An 18,160-nucleotide genomic window follows, 5' to 3' on the forward strand; every position below is an offset into this window, starting at 1 on the left:
TTTAGTGTTTATGCTCTCTCTGCTTTTAAAATTGTCACTGCAGGCTAGTGACCATTTTCACCAATTCTGATTGGCACACTGGAACACCCTTATAATTCCCTAGTATATGGTACCTAGGTACCCAGGGTATTGGGGTTCCAGGAGATCCCTATGGGCTGTAGCATTTCTTTTGCCACCCATAAGGAGCTCAGACAATTCTTACACAGGACTGCCACTGCAGACTGAGTGAAATAACGTCCATGTTATTTCACAGCCATTTTACACTGCACTTAAGTAACTTATAAGTCACTTATATGACTAACCCTCACTTGGTGAAGGTTAGGTGCAAAGTTACTAAGTGTGAGGGCACCCTGGCACTAGGGCAATTTCCCCAGACTTTGTGAGTGTGGGGACACCATTACACATGTGTACTACATTTAGGTCAATACCTATATGTAGCTTCACAATGGTTACTCCGAATATGGCCATGTAACATGTCTAAGATCATGGAATTGTCCCCCCATGACATCTATGGTATTGGGGTGCCAATCCCATGCATCCCCGGGGCTCCAGCATGGACCCCGGGTACTGCCAAACTAGCTCTCTGGGGTTTTCCCTGCAGCTACCGCTGCTGCCAACCCTCAGACAGGTTTCTGCCCTCCTGGAGTCTGGGCAGCCCAGTACCAGGAAGGCAGAACAAAGGATTTCCTCTGAGAGAGGGTGTTACACCCTCTCCCTTTGGAAATAGGTGTTAAGGGCTCGGGAGGAGTAGCCTCCCCCATCCTCTGGAAATGCTTTGAAGAGCACAGATGGTGCCCTCCTTGCATAAGCCAGTCTACACCCATTCAAGGATCCCCCAGCCCCTGCTCTGGAGCGAAACTGGACAAAGGAAAGGGGAGTGACCACTCCCCTGTCCCTCACCACCCCAGGGGTGGTGCCCAGAGCTCCTCCAGTGTGTCCCAGATCTCTGCCATCTTGAATTCAGAGGTTTGAGGACACAATTGAGGCCTCTGGGTGGCCAGTGCCAGCAGGTGATGTCAGACACCCCTCCTGATAGGTGCTTACCTGGTTAGGTGGCAAATCCACCTCTGAGGGCTATTTTGGGTCTCTCCTGTGGGTTACTCGTCAGATAACCAATGCAAGAGCTCACCAGAGTTCCTCTGCATCTCTCTCTTCAACCTTTTTCCAAGGATTGACTGCTGACTGCTTCAGGATGCCTGCAAAACCGCAACAAAGTAGCAAGATGACTACCAGCAACATTGTAGCGCCTAATCCTGCCGGCTTTCTCAACTGTTTCCTGGTGGTTTAGCTCTGAGGGCTGTCTGCCTTCACCCTGCACTGGAAGCCAAGAAGAAATCTCCCGTGGGTCGAAGGAAACTTCCCCTTGCTAACGCAGGCACCAAACTTCTGCATCACCATTCCTCTGGTTCCCCTCTCATCTTGACAAGCGTGGTCCCTGAAACAGAGGAGCTGGATCCAAGTGACCCCGACAGTCCAGTGGTCCTTCTGTTCAAATTTAGTGGAGCTAAGTCCTTGCCTCCCCACGCCAGGCAGTAATCCTGTGTACTGCGTGATCTGCTGCTGCTAGGGCTTCTGAGCACTTTTGCAAGGATTCCTTCATGCACCGCGTAGCCCTGGTCCCCAGAACTACGTCCTGCATTGCTCAACTCGCTGAGTTGACCACCGACTTCGTGGGACCCTCTTTTGTTGTGTTGAAACGACCGCTGTGCTCATATTTCTTGAATCCCTGTTCAAGTGCTTCTGCAGGTGCTGCCTGCTTCTGCGTGGGCTCTCTGTGCTGCTGTGTGCCCCCTCTGTCTCCTTCTCCAAAAGGAGACTTCCTGGTCCTTCCTGGGCCCTGGCAGCACCCATTTTCTTCAACCTTGACTGTTGCAGCTAGCAAGGCTTGTTTGCGGTCTTTCTGCGTGGAAACAACGCTGCATCCTCCAGCACACCATGGGACATCTTCTGACCTAAGGAGAAGTTCATGGCACCTTCCGTTGTTGCAGAATCTTCAGCTTCTTCCACCCGGAGGCAGCCCTTTTGCACCTTCATCCGGGGTTTAGTGGGCTCCTGCCACCCCCTGGACACTTGTGTGACTCTTGGACTTGGTCCCCTTCCTTTACAGGTCCTCAGGTCCACAAATCCGTCTTCAGTGCTTTGCAGTCCGTTTTTTGCCTTTGCAGAATCCCCTATCTCGACTTTACTGTCTTTCTGGGGTAGTAGGGTAACTTTACTCCTACTTTTCAGAGTCTTGGGGTGGGGTGTCTTGAACACCCTTAGTGTTTTCTTACACTCCCAGTGACCCTCTACACTCTACACTAGGCCTGGGGTCCATTCGTGGTTCGCATTTCACTTTTGAAGTATATGGTTTGTGTTGCCCCTAGGCCTATTGTCTCCTATTGCATCCTATTGTATTCTACAGTGTTTGCACTACTTTTCTAACTGTTTATTTACCTGATTTTGGTTTGTGTGTATATTTTGTGTATTTTACTTACCTCCTAAGGGAGTATATCCTCTGAGATATTTTTGGCACATTGTCACTAAAATAAAGTACCTTTATTTTTAGTAACTCTGAGTATTGTGTTTTTTATGAGTTTGCTATATGATATTAGTGGTATAGTAGGAGCTTTGCATGTCTCCTAGTTCAGCCTAAGCTGCTCTGCTATAGCTACCTCTATCAGCCTAAGGTGCTAGAACACTACTAATCTATTAATAAGGGATAACTGGACCTCGCACAAGGATAAGTCGGAGATGGGTAAGGAAGTGGGTTAGGTATTGCTATGTCCACATCACTGCCTCCAGGTGGCACCATCAAGGAATTAAGAAGGAGTCAAAGTGAAGCTGAGTAGTCTTTCATGGGGAATGCTTTATCCATTATTACTTTGATTTCAAACCTGGCAAGCTGTCAGCCTTTCATCATACTTCTAACTGGCAAGTGTTAATAACTATCCCTGCAGTAGCAAAGATCTACCCCTTGGTCTGCCATTATCTGAATAATGCCAGGGGTGAGGTATCATATTATGATTATGGATGAGATGTAGAAGGGGTCTTGCAAATGTATCATTGTAGCTTGCCGTGATCGTATAGTGGTTAGTACTTTGTGTTGTGGCCGCAGCAACCTCAGTTTGAGTCCGTGTCACGGCATTGTGGGAAAGCAATGTCACAGCACATAGGCACCTGAGACTTTTATAATATTTGAGAATTCACTTACTGTTTAAAGCTTGCTATATTTTCTGCTGACATATTTATTCACTGAGAAACATTTTTGCTGAGCACATTGTGCCTTCTAACTCAGCCTGTTAATTTCAACATTCCTAAGAAGCATGGAACCTGCCTCTGTTTATATTTCTCAATTTTCCATTCTTTTAGCTAATGAATGTACCTGTCTTTTAATTGCAACACATATTGAGCGAAGATGATTGTGTGGGTTCTTCAGACTGGATGAAGAAAAGCTCTATGGAATGATGTATGCATCCCCAGAGCATATTTAAATGTAAATTGCACAAGACATTATAGAAACGTAGGGCCGGCTCTGATCAAAAAGAAGAGCAGGCTTCACTGACAATAAATTGTTGAGTAAATTCCTCTTAAAGACTTTGGGCCTGATTCAGACCTTGGCGGGCGGCTGAGGCCGCCCGCCAAGGTCCCGCCGACAAATGACCGCAGCGCGGTCAAAAGACCGCGGCGGCCATTCATACATTTCTGCTGGGCCGGCGGGCGCTCTCCAAAAGAGCGCCCGGCGGCCCAGCGGAAATGCCCCTGCAACGAGGATGCCGGCTCCGAATGGAGCCGGCGGAGTTGCAGGGGTGCGACGGGTGCAGTGGCACCCGTCGCGTATTTCAGTGTCTGCATAGCAGACACTGAAATACTTTGTGGGGCCCTCTTACGGGGGCCCCTGCAGTGCCCATGCCATTGGCATGGGCACTGCAGGGGCCCCCAGGGGCCCCACGGCACCCCCTACCGCCATCCTGTTCCTGGCGGGAGACCAGCCAGGAACAGGATGGCGGTAGGGGGTGTCAGAATCCCCATGGCGGCGGAGCGCGCTCCGCCGCCATGGAGGATTCTGCAGGGCAGCGGGAAACCGGCGGGAGACCGCCGGTTTCCCGCATCTGACCGCGGCCGAACCGCCGCGGTTAGAATGCCCCGCGGGGCACCGCCGGGCTGTCGGCGGTACTCCCGCCGACCCTGGCCCCGGCGGTCAGAATGACCCCCTTTGTGCCAGATTTAAGGAAAATTGGTGCAGTGCAGTGCTTGCGCATAAATTGGCAGCGCCGCGTTGTTTCACTTTAGAAACGCAGGGATGCTCTGTATTTAAGTGAATACAGCGCACCCCTCTGTTTTCCCCTGCGCTGGCACTAAATTTAGCTGCCATTGCCAATGCAGGCATCCAGGTTGAGGGGTGTAAACAATCACTAATGGCACTTTGTCACTTTTGTGTGTGCTGCACAATGAAGCACACACAGTAGGACCAAAACACCATTTTCAAATGATTGTTTATGTGCAGGAAGGGACACCTTGCCTCACATAAACAATAATTTCTGGCATTTTGTTCTTTCTGTGCGTGCTGTAGAATGCAGCACGCATAGAAAAAGTAAAATACTGAGGAGGAATAAAAGTATCCCTCCTCGTTGCACCCTGCTTACGCCACCCTTGGGGGTGGCGTTAGATTTTGGCGTTGCCTCAGGTTTACGAAATTTCATAAATTTGAGGCAGCGTCAAAATGCAATGGGTGTTGCTGTGGCACACCCACAGCAACACCCATTGCACGCCCCTTCCACGCACAGTGCTGCGTGGGAACGGGCCATATTTACAAGGCGGCGTTAAGCCACAAAAAGTGGCTTAACGACACCTTGTAAGTACGGTGTAGTTCTTAGCGTCACAGGAGCGTCACAAAAAGTGACGCTCCCATGGTGCGAGGGGCCTATAAATATGTCCCTTTGCCATCTAAAGTACTTTGATCCGCAGTTGCACTGCAGTCTGCTACCACTGCAGTTGAAATCTGGAGAACATTTAGTAGCACCTTAAATACTTTCAGAGAGCTCTCTCTGAGGAATTTTCTGGCACGGTGTGAAGACGCATGGATAACATTTGGGTGTTAAACTGCTTCCCCAATCTTCAACGACTCCAGAAGGTTCCTCTTTCAGTTCAAAGCCTCAATCCAATAGACCTCTGTTTAAAAAAAAAAAACCTGTGATGCAAATTTTCCATGTGACATCGTCGTGCTCTGTGGAGAAAGCCTCCAGTTCCAGTGTCATGAGAGGAATTAGACAACAGGGGGCACTGCTGCAGGTAGAAATTAGGCCTACCTCCAGCTTTTAATTTCCGAATAAGTTTTCCTTTTCCCTTTTTTCTGCATGAAACATTTCCTGCTCTTTATGATTCTCTACCAAAGTAATAGGAATGCGGCGGATGCGGTTTGACTGGGAAATCTTTTGAAAGGGATGCAGTGCAGTTATATCCAGATTTCATCAACTCCTATAGTGTTCATTTCTTCTGTGTATACCTATTCACAGAGCTTCAATCTGCAAACAGAAAAGGTAGAAATTAATGTTTACTTTTTCTAGAACTTCTATGGATATGTCGGAAATGGGTAAGGAAGTGGATGAGTGTTAGAAATGGGGTCTTTGGTTGGCAGTCAGGTTACCCCATGTCCAAGCAGGGACCCTCACTCTAGTCAGGGTAAATCATACACAATCCAGATTATCTTGTGCCCACCCTGTGGTAGTGTGGCACTGAGCAGTCAGCCTTAACTTGGAATGCAAAGTGTAAAGTATTTGCGCAATAAATCGTGCAATAACACAGTACTCCACAAAAATACACCACACAGTGTTTAGAAAAATATATAATAGTTATCTGGATAAATGCAGGTCAAAACAATTAAGATGCAATAAGCATAGGTTGAACATATCACTGTAAAAATGATATAAAGTGTCTAGTCTCTTAAAAGCAATAAATGTCTCTTGCAAGCATAAAGTATCTGGTTTGCGTTCAAAATCTCCACAAAGAACCACAGAGGAGGAGATGCGTGGAAAACAGGGAGGCGTGTGTCAACTTCTCGGGCCGCACACAGCGATGCGTCATTTATTTTTCACACAGGGAAGGCTTTGCGTGGTTTTCCGTCCCTCGGTCTTGGATCCTCTTTCGGTTGCGGGGTTTTCGGACACCCCGGGGACGATTCGTTGAATTCCGGCGCTGACAGGACAAAGTCACAGGGGCTGCGTCAATCCGGTGGGCGTTGCGTGGAAATTTCTACCGTACGGCAGGCGCTGTGTCGATTCCTCTCTGGAAGTCGGACTGCGTCATTCTGGCTTGGCTGTGCTTTGATCCAGTGGGCCGTGAGTCAAATTCCTGGTCGCTACGCTGGCGCTGTGTCGATCTTCTCCTTGCAAAGTTGGGCTGCGCCGTTTCTGGCAGGCTGTGCGGTGATTTTCGCCACACAGGGAGTTCTTCTTGCAGGAATGAAGTCTTTTTGGTCCTGAGACTTCAGGGAACAGGAGGCAATCTCTATCCAAGCTCTTGGAGAGCACTTCTCAGCACAGCCAGAGAGCAGCAGGGCAGCATGGCAACAGCAAGGCAGCAGTCCTTCCCAGAAAACAGGCAGGTGAGCCCTTTGGGCAGCCAGGCAGTACTTCTTGGCAGGTTGCAGGTTCTGGTTCAGGTTCTCTTCTCCAGGAAGTTTCTGAGTTGGTAGGATCAAAGGACCTCTTTAAATACCCAAATGTGCTTTTGAAGTGGGGGAGACTTCAAAGAGTGGCTTAGAAGTGCACAAGGTCCCCTTTCAGTTCAATCCTGTCTACCAGGGTCCCAGTAGGGGGTGTGGCTGGCTCCTGTCCTGTCCTTTGATATGTGAATGTCAGGACCTCCACCCTCCCAGCCCAGGAAAACCCATTCAAAATGCAGATGTACGTAAGTGAGGCTGAGCATCCTGTGTTTGGGGTTTGTCTGAGTGAATGCAAAAGGGAGCTGTCAACTGAACCTAGCCAGACATGAATTGTAAGGCACAGAGGGATTCAAGTGCAGAGAAATACTCACTTTCTAAAAGTGGCATTTCTAAAATAGTAATATTAAATCCAACTTCACCAGTCAGCAGGATTTTGTATTACTATTCTGGTCATACTAAATATGAACTCCCTACTCCTTTCAGATCAGCAGGTACCACTCAAACAGTATATGAGGGTAGCCCTAATGTTAGCCTAGGAAAGGAGCAGGCCTCACAGCAGTGAAAAAATGAATTTAGGAGTTTTACACTACCAGGACATGTAAACTACACAGGTACATGTCCTGCCTTTTGCCTACACAGCACCCTGCCCTATGGGTTACCCAGCGCCTACCTTAGGGGTTACTTATATGTAGAAAATGAGTTTTGGGCTTGGCAAGTACTTTTAAATGCCAAGTCGAATTGGCAGTGAAACTCCACACACAGGCCTTGCAATGGCAGGCCTGAGACATTGTTAAGGAGCTACTTAAGTGGGAGGCACAATCAGTGCTGCAGGCCCACTAGTAGCATTTAATCTACAGGCCCTGGGCACATATAGTGCACTTTACTTTGGATTTATAAGTAAATTAAATAATCCAATTGGGTATGATCCAATGTTATTGTGTTTAAAGGGAGAGAGCATGTGCACTTTAGCACTGGTTAGCAGTGGTAAAGTGCGCAGAGTCTTAAAACCAGCAAAAATAGTATCCAAAAAGTGGAGGGAGGCAGGTAAAAAGTTAGGGGTGACCATCCTAAGGCTGTCAGGTCTAACATGTGTCCCCCCCAGCTGAAAGTGGCGAGAGCTACCAACCTCCTGGGAGCTCTAATCGCTAAGGTGGAAGTATCTGGAGAGACATCAGCATTGGCGTGGTCAATCCCCGGGCGATGCTCCACTGTAAAGGCCATCCCCTGTAGGGAAATGGACCACCTCAAGAGTTTAGGATTCTCACCCCTCATCTGCATGAGCCATCTGAGGGGCCTGTGGTATTTCTGAACCTGGAAGTGAGTCCAAAACAGGTAGGGTCTCAGCTTCTTCAGTGCCCAGTTCACAGCAAATGTTTCTCTCTCAATAGCATTCCACCTCTGTTCCCGTGGTAATAGTCTTCTGCTAATAAAGACTACTGGATAGTCTAAACCCTCCTCATTTAGCTGTGCTAGAACAGCCCCTATGTCATGCTCTGAAGCGTCTGTCTGCACAATAAATTCCTGGGAGTAGTCAGGGGCCTTGAGCACAGGGGCAGTGCACATGGTTTCCTTCAGGGATTCAAAGGCTTTCTGACAACCCTCTGTCCAATTCACCAATCTAGGTTGCTTTTTTGAAGTAAGTTCTGTCAAAGGTGTCACAATGGATCCATAGTCCTCAACAGGTTGCCAGGCCTTGATAGATTCAATCTTGGCCTGGAGTGGCTGCACCTTGCCACCACCTACTAGGTGTCCCAAGTACAACATGGAACCCTGCCTAATCTGGCACTTGCTAGCCTTGATGGTTAGGCCTGCCTGTTGCAGAGCCTGAAGCACCTCCTTGAGGTGGAGCAGGTGTTGCTCCCAGCTGAAACTATAGATGGCTATGTCGTCTAGGTAGGCTGTGCAGAAGGCATCCTTGCCAGCTAGGACCCTGTTAACCAACCGTTGGAATGTAGTGGGGGCATTATTCAACCCAAAGTGCATCACCCGGAATTGGTAATGGCCCTCAGGTGTGGAAAATGCAGGTCTCTCTTCAGCCCCCTCAGTCAAGGCGATCTTCCAGTACCCTGATATGAGGTCAAAAGTACTGAGGAATTTGGCAGCGCCTAGTCTGTCTATGAGCTCATCTGCTCGGGGGATGTGGTGAGCATCAGTCCCTGTGACTGAGTTGAGACCCCGGTATTCCACACAGAACCGGAGTTCTGGCTTGGCACTGGGTGCAGCAGCCTTGGGTACCAGCACCACAGGGCTGGCCCAGGGCTTGCTGGAATTCTCAATAACCCCTACGGCCAGCATCTTGGCGACTTCCTCCTTGATGCTGGCCTTCACCTTATCTGACAACCTGTAAATTTTGTTCTTTACAGGGGGGCTGTCTCCTGTGTCAATATCGTGGACACACAAGTGGGTGAGTCCAGGAGTAAGGAAAAACAGGGAAGAGAACTGCTCCAATAGCTCGTAGCAGTCTCCTCTCTGATCTAGAGTCAGGGAGTCAGAGAGATTGACACCCTCCACTGACCCATCACCTTCTTTGGAAAAGAGGAGGTTAGGGAGAGGCCCACTCTCCTCTTCCATACCCTCATCTGTCACAAGGAGCATACTGACCTCAGACCTCTCAAAATGATGCTTCAGTCGGTTGTGGTGGAGAACCCTTAGGGCGTGTTTAGGGGTCTTATGGTCCACTAGGTAAGTGGCCTCTCCCTTCCGCTCCTTGATCTCAGATGGGCTAGTCCAGCGGTCCTGGAGAGCTCTAGGCTCTACTGCCTCCATTACCCAAACTTTGCCTCCAGGTGAGAATTCAACCAGAGTGGCCTTCTGGTCATACCACTCCTTCATCACCTCTTGACTGGCCTCAAGGTTACTTTTGGCCTTCTTCCAGAAGCGTTGGGCTTGGTTGCGGAGGGCCAGCATATAACTGACCACATCCTGAGGAGATGTCTTGGGAGCTTTCTCCCAGCCCTCTTTCACTATGCTTAGTGGTCCCCTGACAGGGTGACCATAGAGAAGTTCAAAGGGGCTGAACCCCACCCCTTTCTAGGGTACCTCCCTACAAGCAAAGAGAAGGCATGGCAAGAGGATGTCCCAATTACGCCTCATGGTCTCAGGTATGCCAGTGATCATGCCTTTTAGGGTCTTGTTGAATCTCTCAACAAGTCCATTGGATTGAGGATGGTAAGGGGTAGTAAACCGGTACGCTGATGCTAGCGTGCCTGGTCCTTAGTAAGTAAACTTACTTATTTTTGTGTGGACTATTTGGTGCTGTCCCTGAACTTCTGACGGTATTTCTCAGAGGTCAGCCCAAACTTGGCAAGTAAAATGGCTTTCATAAGTGGGTATGTGTTCTGATCCTTTGGGTCCAATGTGAGAAGTCTGTCCCTCCCCAGTGCTGGCACGTAACTCCACACAGCTGTACCCCATTGCCCCTCAGGAACCTCATGAGCCCTTAGTGCAACTTCATAAGCAGCTAGCCATTTATCTATGTCATCTCCCACCACAAAACTGGGCACCATATTTTTGGGTATACAAACCTTCTTTTCTCCAGCAGGTTCTGCCTGTATGCTGCCATCATTACTGCTGGATTCAGACTGCTTTGCCTTAAGATCCAGCTCCTTGAGACTCAGTTCATGAGCCAACAAAAGTTTATTTTCAGGCAAGGCTCTCTCAGCTGCTTGCGCTTCTCTCTCTACTCTCCTTTCCTCATGTTGCGCCTCAATTTTCAGTCTTGCCATTTGCAATTGGAACTCCCACTCCACTCTCCTTTCCTCTGCGGTCAGGCCTTGATCAGAGACACTGCTCCCTGGTCTGGAAGGGAGCACAATTGCTTTGGTAACGTCATCTACTGATGGCATAAAATCCTCTGAGGGGCCACCTTCTGGCTCCTCATCCTCAGCATCATCCTCTAAATGGGCTTCTGCCTAGGCCCTCAGCGCCACTTGAAAGTCATCCTTTCTGGAGGCCCCTTGGGTGGGTACACTCATCCTTGCAGAACCCTTTTAGCTGTTTGACAGTGTATTTCTCCAACAGGGCCAGGTCATAATCTCCTGCTTGAGACCAAGCCTGAGACATGTTGAGTGAGGATTTAAGTTTAGAAAATTGTCAGGAAAAAACAAATTTGTAAAAAGAGATAAAAATCAAGTTGACCTTCAACTGTGGGTAGGTAGTGAAATACTTAGCTACTGTATGTCACTGCACAAATATAACTCCTATCCTCACTGCTGATCACCAATGTTAGAAATTGGTCTTTGGTTGGCAGTCAGGTTACCCCCTGTCCAAGCAAGGACCCTCACTCTTGTCAGAGTAAGTCACACACAATCCAAATTATCCTGTGCCCACCCTCTGGTAGCTTGGCAATGAGCAGTCAGGCTTAACTTAGAAGGCCATGTGTAAAGTATTTGTGCAATAAACCATACAATACCACAATATAACACCACAAAAATACACCACACAGTGTTTCGAAAAATATATAATGTTTATCTGGATAAATGCAGGTCAAAACGATTAAAGATGAAATAAGCAAATGTAGGGATATCACTGGAAGTGATATCAATTGTCTTTAGAGTTAAAATATTACTGTAAAAGCAATAAAAAGTGTCTTAAGTTCTCCTAGAAACAACAAGTGTCTCTTGCAGGGCAAAGTACCTCGTTTGTGTTGAAAAATCCTCGCAAGGGACCGCAGAGGAGGAGGTGCGTAGAAAAAGGTGAGTGTGCGTCGGTTTCACCCCTTCGCACACGGACTTGCAACATTATTTTCGACGGGGGGAAGACGTTGCGTTGATTTCCGGTGCGCAGACTTGGTGGATGGTCTTCGGGTTATGGTGTTTTCAGACGCCCCAGGGACGATGCGTGGAATCCTGGGCTTGCGGAGCAAAGTCACAGCGGCTGCGTCGATCCAGTAGCGCTGTGCGTTGAAGTTCCAGTCGCGTCACTGGCGCTGCGTTGATCTTCTGTCACAAAGTCGGGCTGCGTCATTCTGGACTCGGCGTGCAGTGAATTTTTCACCGCGAGCAGGCTGTGCGTCGTTCTTGGCAGGCGGTGCATCGAATTTTCGCTGCACGGGGATTTCAGCTGCAGGAGATAAGTCTTTTTGGTCCTGAGACTTCAGGGAACAGAAGGGAAGCTCTATCCAAGCCCTTGGAGAGCACTTCTGCAGCAGCAAGAGAGCAGCAAGACAGCAGGGCATCTGCAAGGCAGCAGTCCTATTCAGAAAGCAGCCGGGTGAGTCAGTTAGGCAGCCAGGCAGTTCTTCTTGTCAGGGTGCAGGTTCTGGTTCAGGTTTCTTCTCCAGGAAGTGTCTGAGGTGGTAGGGCAGAGGCCCTGTTTTTACACCCAAATCTGCCTTTGAAGTGGGGGAGACTTCAAAGAGTGGCTTAGAAGTGCACCAGGTCCCCTTTCAGTTCAATCCTGTCTGCCAGGGTCCCCGTAGGGGGTGTGGCAGTCCTTTGTGTGAGAGCAGGCTCTCCACCCTCCCAGCCCAGGAAGACCCATTCAAAATGCAGATGTATGCAAGTGAAGCTGAGTATCCTGTGTTTGGGGTGTGTCTGAGTGAATCCACAAGGAGCTGTCAACTAAACCCAGCCAGACGTGGACTGTAAGGCACAGAAAAATTTAAGTGCAGAGAAATACTCACTTTCTAAAATTGGCATTTCTAAAATAGTAATATTAAATCCAACGTCACCAATCAGCAGGATTTTGTTTTACCATTCTGGCCATACTAAATATGGCCTTCCTACTCCTTTCAGATCAGCAGCTACCACTCAAACAATGTATGAGGGCAGCCCCAATGTTAGCCTATGAAGGGAGTAGGCCTCACAGTAGTGTAAAAACAAATTTAGGAGCTTTACACTACCAGGGCATGTCCTGCCTTTTACCTACACAGCACCCTGCTCAAGGGGTTACATAGGGCACACGTCAGGGGTGACTTATGTGTAGAAAAAGTGGTGTTTTAGGCTTGGCAAGTACTTTTAAATGCTAAGTTTAATTGGCAGTGAAACTGCACACACAGGCCTTGCAATGGTAGTCCTGAGACAAGGTTAAGGGGCTACTGGAGTGGGTGGCACAACCAGTGCTACAGGCCCACTAGTAGCTTTTAATCTACAGGCCCTGGGCACATACAGGGCACTCTACTAGGGACTTATAAGTAAATTCAATAGCCCAATTGGGTGTGATCCAATGTTAACATGTTTAAAGGGAGAGAGCATATGCACTTTAGCACTGGTTAGCAGTGGTAAAGTGTGCAGAGTCTAAAAACCAGCAAAAACAGTATATCGAAAGTGGAGGGAGGAAGGCAAAAATGTAAGGGTGACCACCTTAAGGATGTCAGGGCTAATACTCCATTTCCAGTGTCATGAGAGGAATTGGACAACAGGTGGCACTGCTGCAGGTGGAAATTAGGCCTACCTCCAGCTTTTAATTTCCAATTATGTTTTCCTTTTTCAATTCCTTCTGCTTGAAACATTTCCTGCTCTTTATGATTCTCTACCAAAGTAATTTCTTACAAACATAAGATAGGAATGCGGTGGATGCAGTTTGACTGGGAAATCTCTTCAAAGGGATGCAGTGCAGTTCTATCCACGATTCATCAAATCCTATAGTGTTCATTTCTTCAGTGTATCCCTATTCGAGGAGCTTCTATCTACAAACAGAAAAGGTAGAAATGAATGTCTACTTTTTTTAAAGCACTTCTACGTATATGTCGGAGATGGATACGGAAGTGGGTGAGGAATTGCTATTTCCACATCACTGCTTCCAGATGGCGCCATCAAGGAATTAAGAAGGAGTCAAAGTGAAGCTGAGTAGTCTTTCAGTGGGAATGCTTTATACATTATTAGTTTGATTTCAAACCTAGCAATTGTTAAGAACTATCCCTGCAGCAGCAAAGACCTACCCCTTGTTCTGCCATTATCTGAATGATTCCAGTGGTGAGGTGTCATATTATGATTATGGATGAGATGTAAAAGGGCTCTCGCACGTGTGTCTGAGTAGCTTTCCGTGATCGTATAGTGGTTAGTACTCTATGTTGTGGCTGTAACAACCTCGATTCAAATCCGAGTCACAGCATTGTGGGAAAGGATTGTCACACCACAAAGGCACCTGGGATTTTTATAATATTTGAGAATTCACTTACTGTTTAAAGCTTGCTATATTTTCTGCTGACATATTTATTCAGTGAGAAGCATTTTTGCTGAATGCTCTGTGCCTTCTAACTCAGCCTGTTAATTTCAACATTCTTAAGAGGTAGTGGAACCTGCCTCTGTTAATATTTCTCAATTTTCAATTTTTTTAGCTAATGAATGTACCTGTCTATTAAATGCAACACATATATGGAGCAAAGATGATTGTGTGGGATCTTCAGACTGTGTGAAGAAAAGCTCAATGGCATGATGTATGGATCCCCTAAGCATATTTAAATGTAAATTGCACAAGACATTATAGAAATGTAGGGCCCTCTCTGATCAAAAGGAGATTTTGTGCAAGAGCAGGCTTCACTGACAAAAAACTTGTTGAGTGAATTTCTCTTAACAACTTTGTGCCCGAGTTAAGGAAAATTGGTGCAGCGCCGTGCTGCGTCACTTTAGAAACACAGGGATGTGCCATATTTAAGTGAATGTAGGGAACCCCTGCGTTTCCCCCTGCGTTTGGGCCAAATTTAGCTGTCAGTCCAAAGTAGGCATCCTTGCACCATTGTGCAAGGATGTCGAGGTTGAGGGGTGTGATTGTTTATGTGCTGGAAGGTATCACTTCCTGCACATGAACAATCATTAATGGCACTTCTGTGTGCGCTGCACAATGCAGCACATACAGAAGTACCAAAGCGTCATTTTCAAATGATTGTTTATGTGTGGGAAGGGACACCTTCACGCACGTAAACAATCATTTCTAGCATTTTGCTCTTTCTATGCGTGCTGTAGAATGCAGCACGCATGAAAAAGCATAAAACGAGGAGGAATGAAAGTATTCCTCCTCGTTGTGCACTGCTTACGCCATCCTTGGGGGTGGTGTTAGATTTTGACGCTTACTCAGGTTTACAAAATTTTATAAATCTGAGGTTGCATCGAAATGCAATGGGTGTTGCTGTGGCACGCCCAAAGCAACACCCATTGCACGGCCGTTCCACGCACAGTGCTGCGTGGTAAGGGGCCGTATTTACAAGGTGGTGTTAAGCCACAAAAGTGGCTTAACGCCACCTTGTAAACACGGTGCAGTGCTTAGCGCCACAGGAGCGTCACAAAAATGACGCTCCTATGGCGCTAGGGGCCTATAAATACGGCCCTTTGCCACCTAAAGTACATTGATCTCCAGTCGCACTGCAGTCTCCTGCCACTGCAGTCAAAATCTTGAGAACATTTAGCAGCACCTTAAATACTGTCAGAGAGCTCTCTTTGATTACTTTTCTGGCAGACAATCATACATGCCTTGCATGTTTTGCCATGGCTCTACTAGTCAGTTCCCTTTTGCTGTAACATCTCAAGTGCATTTGAGATGGGGGCAAGGTCGGGCAGTACCCTATATAAAATCATACCAGACTGATACTTGTACCCTGCTTTCTCAGGGCGACACCAGATCAGCAGTAGGCTAAAGACAGGCAATTCACGGTGTGAAAGCAGATCATAACTTTTGGGTGTTAAACTGCTTCCCCAGGCTTCAACGACTCCAGAAGGATCCTCTTTCATTTCAAAGCCTCAATCCTATAGACCTCTGTTTGTTTTAAAAACGGTGATGCAAATTTTCCCAGTGACATCGTCGTGCTCTGTGGAGAAAGCCTCCATTTCCAGTGTCATGAGAGGAATTGGGCAACAGGTAACACTGCTGCAGGTGGAAATATGGCCTACCTCCAGCTTTTAATTCCCGATTATGTTTTCCTTTTTCACTTTTTTCTGCGTGAAACATTTCCTGCTCTTTATGATTCTCTACCAAAGTAATTTCTTCCAAATATAACACAGGAATGCGGCGGATGCGGTTTGACTGGGAAATCTCTTCAAAGGGATGCAGTGCAGTACTATCCACGTTTCACCAGCTCCTATAGTGTTCATTTCTTCTGTGTATCTCTATTCGAGGAGCTTCTATCTGCGAGAAGAAAAGGTAGAAATGAATGTCTACTTTTTTTACAGCACTTCTACGTATATGTATATGTCGGAGATGGATACGGAAGTGGGTGAGGTATTGCTATTTCCACATCACTGCCTCCAGGTGGCACCATCAAGGAATTAAGAAGGAGTCAAAGTGAAGCTGAGTAGTTTTTCATGGGGAATGCTTTATCCATTATTACTTTGATTTCAAACCTAACAAGCTGTCAGCCTTTCATCATACTTTTAACTGGCAAGTGCTAATAACTATCCCTGCAGCAGCAAAGATCTACCCCTTGGTCTGCCATTATCTCAATGATGCCAGTGGTGAGGTGTCATATTATGATTATGGATGAGCTGTAGAAGGGTGTAGGAAAGTACCATCTTGCCTGGCATGTTACCCCCATTTTTACTTGTGTGTCAGTTTGTTTTTGCCTGAGTCACTGGGATCCTGCTACCCAGGACCCCAGTGCTCATCGTTTGTGGCCTATTTGTGTTCCCTGTGTGGTGTCTAACTGTATCACTGAGGCTTTGCTAACCAGAACTTTAGTGTTTATGCTCTCTCTGCTTTTAAAATTGTCACTGCAGGCTAGTGACCATTTTCACCAATTCTGATTGGCACACTGGAACACCCTTATAATTCCCTAGTATATGGTACCTAGGTACCCAGGGTATTGGGGTTCCAGGAGATCCCTATGGGCTGTAGCATTTCTTTTGCCACCCATAAGGAGCTCAGACAATTCTTACACAGGACTGCCACTGCAGACTGAGTGAAATAACGTCCATGTTATTTCACAGCCATTTTACACTGCACTTAAGTAACTTATAAGTCACTTATATGACTAACCCTCACTTGGTGAAGGTTAGGTGCAAAGTTACTAAGTGTGAGGGCACCCTGGCACTAGGGCAATTTCCCCAGACTTTGTGAGTGTGGGGACAGCATTACACATGTGTACTACATTTAGGTCAATACCTATATGTAGCTTCACAATGGTTACTCCGAATATGGCCATGTAACATGTCTAAGATCATGGAATTGTCCCCCCATGACATCTATGGTATTGGGGTGCCAATCCCATGCATCCCCGGGGCTCCAGCATGGACCCCGGGTACTGCCAAACTAGCTCTCTGGGGTTTTCCCTGCAGCTACCGCTGCTGCCAACCCTCAGACAGGTTTCTGCCCTCCTGGAGTCTGGGCAGCCCAGTACCAGGAAGGCAGAACAAAGGATTTCCTCTGAGAGAGGGTGTTACACCCTCTCCCTTTGGAAATAGGTGTTAAGGGCTCGGGAGGAGTAGCCTCCCCCATCCTCTGGAAATGCTTTGAAGAGCACAGATGGTGCCCTCCTTGCATAAGCCAGTCTACACCCATTCAAGGATCCCCCAGCCCCTGCTCTGGAGCGAAACTGGACAAAGGAAAGGGGAGTGACCACTCCCCTGTCCCTCACCACCCCAGGGGTGGTGCCCAGAGCTCCTCCAGTGTGTCCCAGATCTCTGCCATCTTGAATTCAGAGGTTTGAGGACACAATTGAGGCCTCTGGGTGGCCAGTGCCAGCAGGTGATGTCAGACACCCCTCCTGATAGGTGCTTACCTGGTTAGGTGGCAAATCCACCTCTGAGGGCTATTTTGGGTCTCTCCTGTGGGTTACTCGTCGGATAACCAATGCAAGAGCTCACCAGAGTTCCTCTGCATCTCTCTCTTCAACCTTTTTCCAAGGATTGACTGCTGACTGCTTCAGGATGCCTGCAAAACCGCAACAAAGTAGCAAGATGACTACCAGCAACATTGTAGCGCCTAATCCTGCCGGCTTTCTCAACTGTTTCCTGGTGGTTTAGCTCTGAGGGCTGTCTGCCTTCACCCTGCACTGGAAGCCAAGAAGAAATCTCCCGTGGGTCGAAGGAAACTTCCCCTTGCTAACGCAGGCACCAAACTTCTGCATCACCATTCCTCTGGTTCCCCTCTCATCTTGACAAGCGTGGTCCCTGAAACAGAGGAGCTGGATCCAAGTGACCCCGACAGTCCAGTGGTCCTTCTGTTCAAATTTAGTGGAGCTAAGTCCTTGCCTCCCCACGCCAGGCAGTAATCCTGTGTACTGCGTGATCTGCTGCTGCTAGGGCTTCTGAGCACTTTTGCAAGGATTCCTTCATGCACCGCGTAGCCATGGTCCCCAGAACTACGTCCTGCATTGCTCAACTCGCTGAGTTGACCACCGACTTCGTGGGACCCTCTTTTGTTGTGTTGAAACGACCGCTGTGCTCATATTTCTTGAATCCCTGTTCAAGTGCTTCTGCAGGTGCTGCCTGCTTCTGCGTGGGCTCTCTGTGCTGCTGTGTGCCCCCTCTGTCTCCTTCTCCAAAAGGAGACTTCCTGGTCCTTCCTGGGCCCTGGCAGCACCCATTTTCTTCAACCTTGACTGTTGCAGCTAGCAAGGCTTGTTTGCGGTCTTTCTGCGTGGAAACA

This window comes from Pleurodeles waltl, chromosome 6 (genome assembly GCF_031143425.1).
Source record: "Pleurodeles waltl isolate 20211129_DDA chromosome 6, aPleWal1.hap1.20221129, whole genome shotgun sequence".
In the NCBI taxonomy this organism is placed as follows: Eukaryota; Metazoa; Chordata; class Amphibia; order Caudata; family Salamandridae; genus Pleurodeles; species Pleurodeles waltl.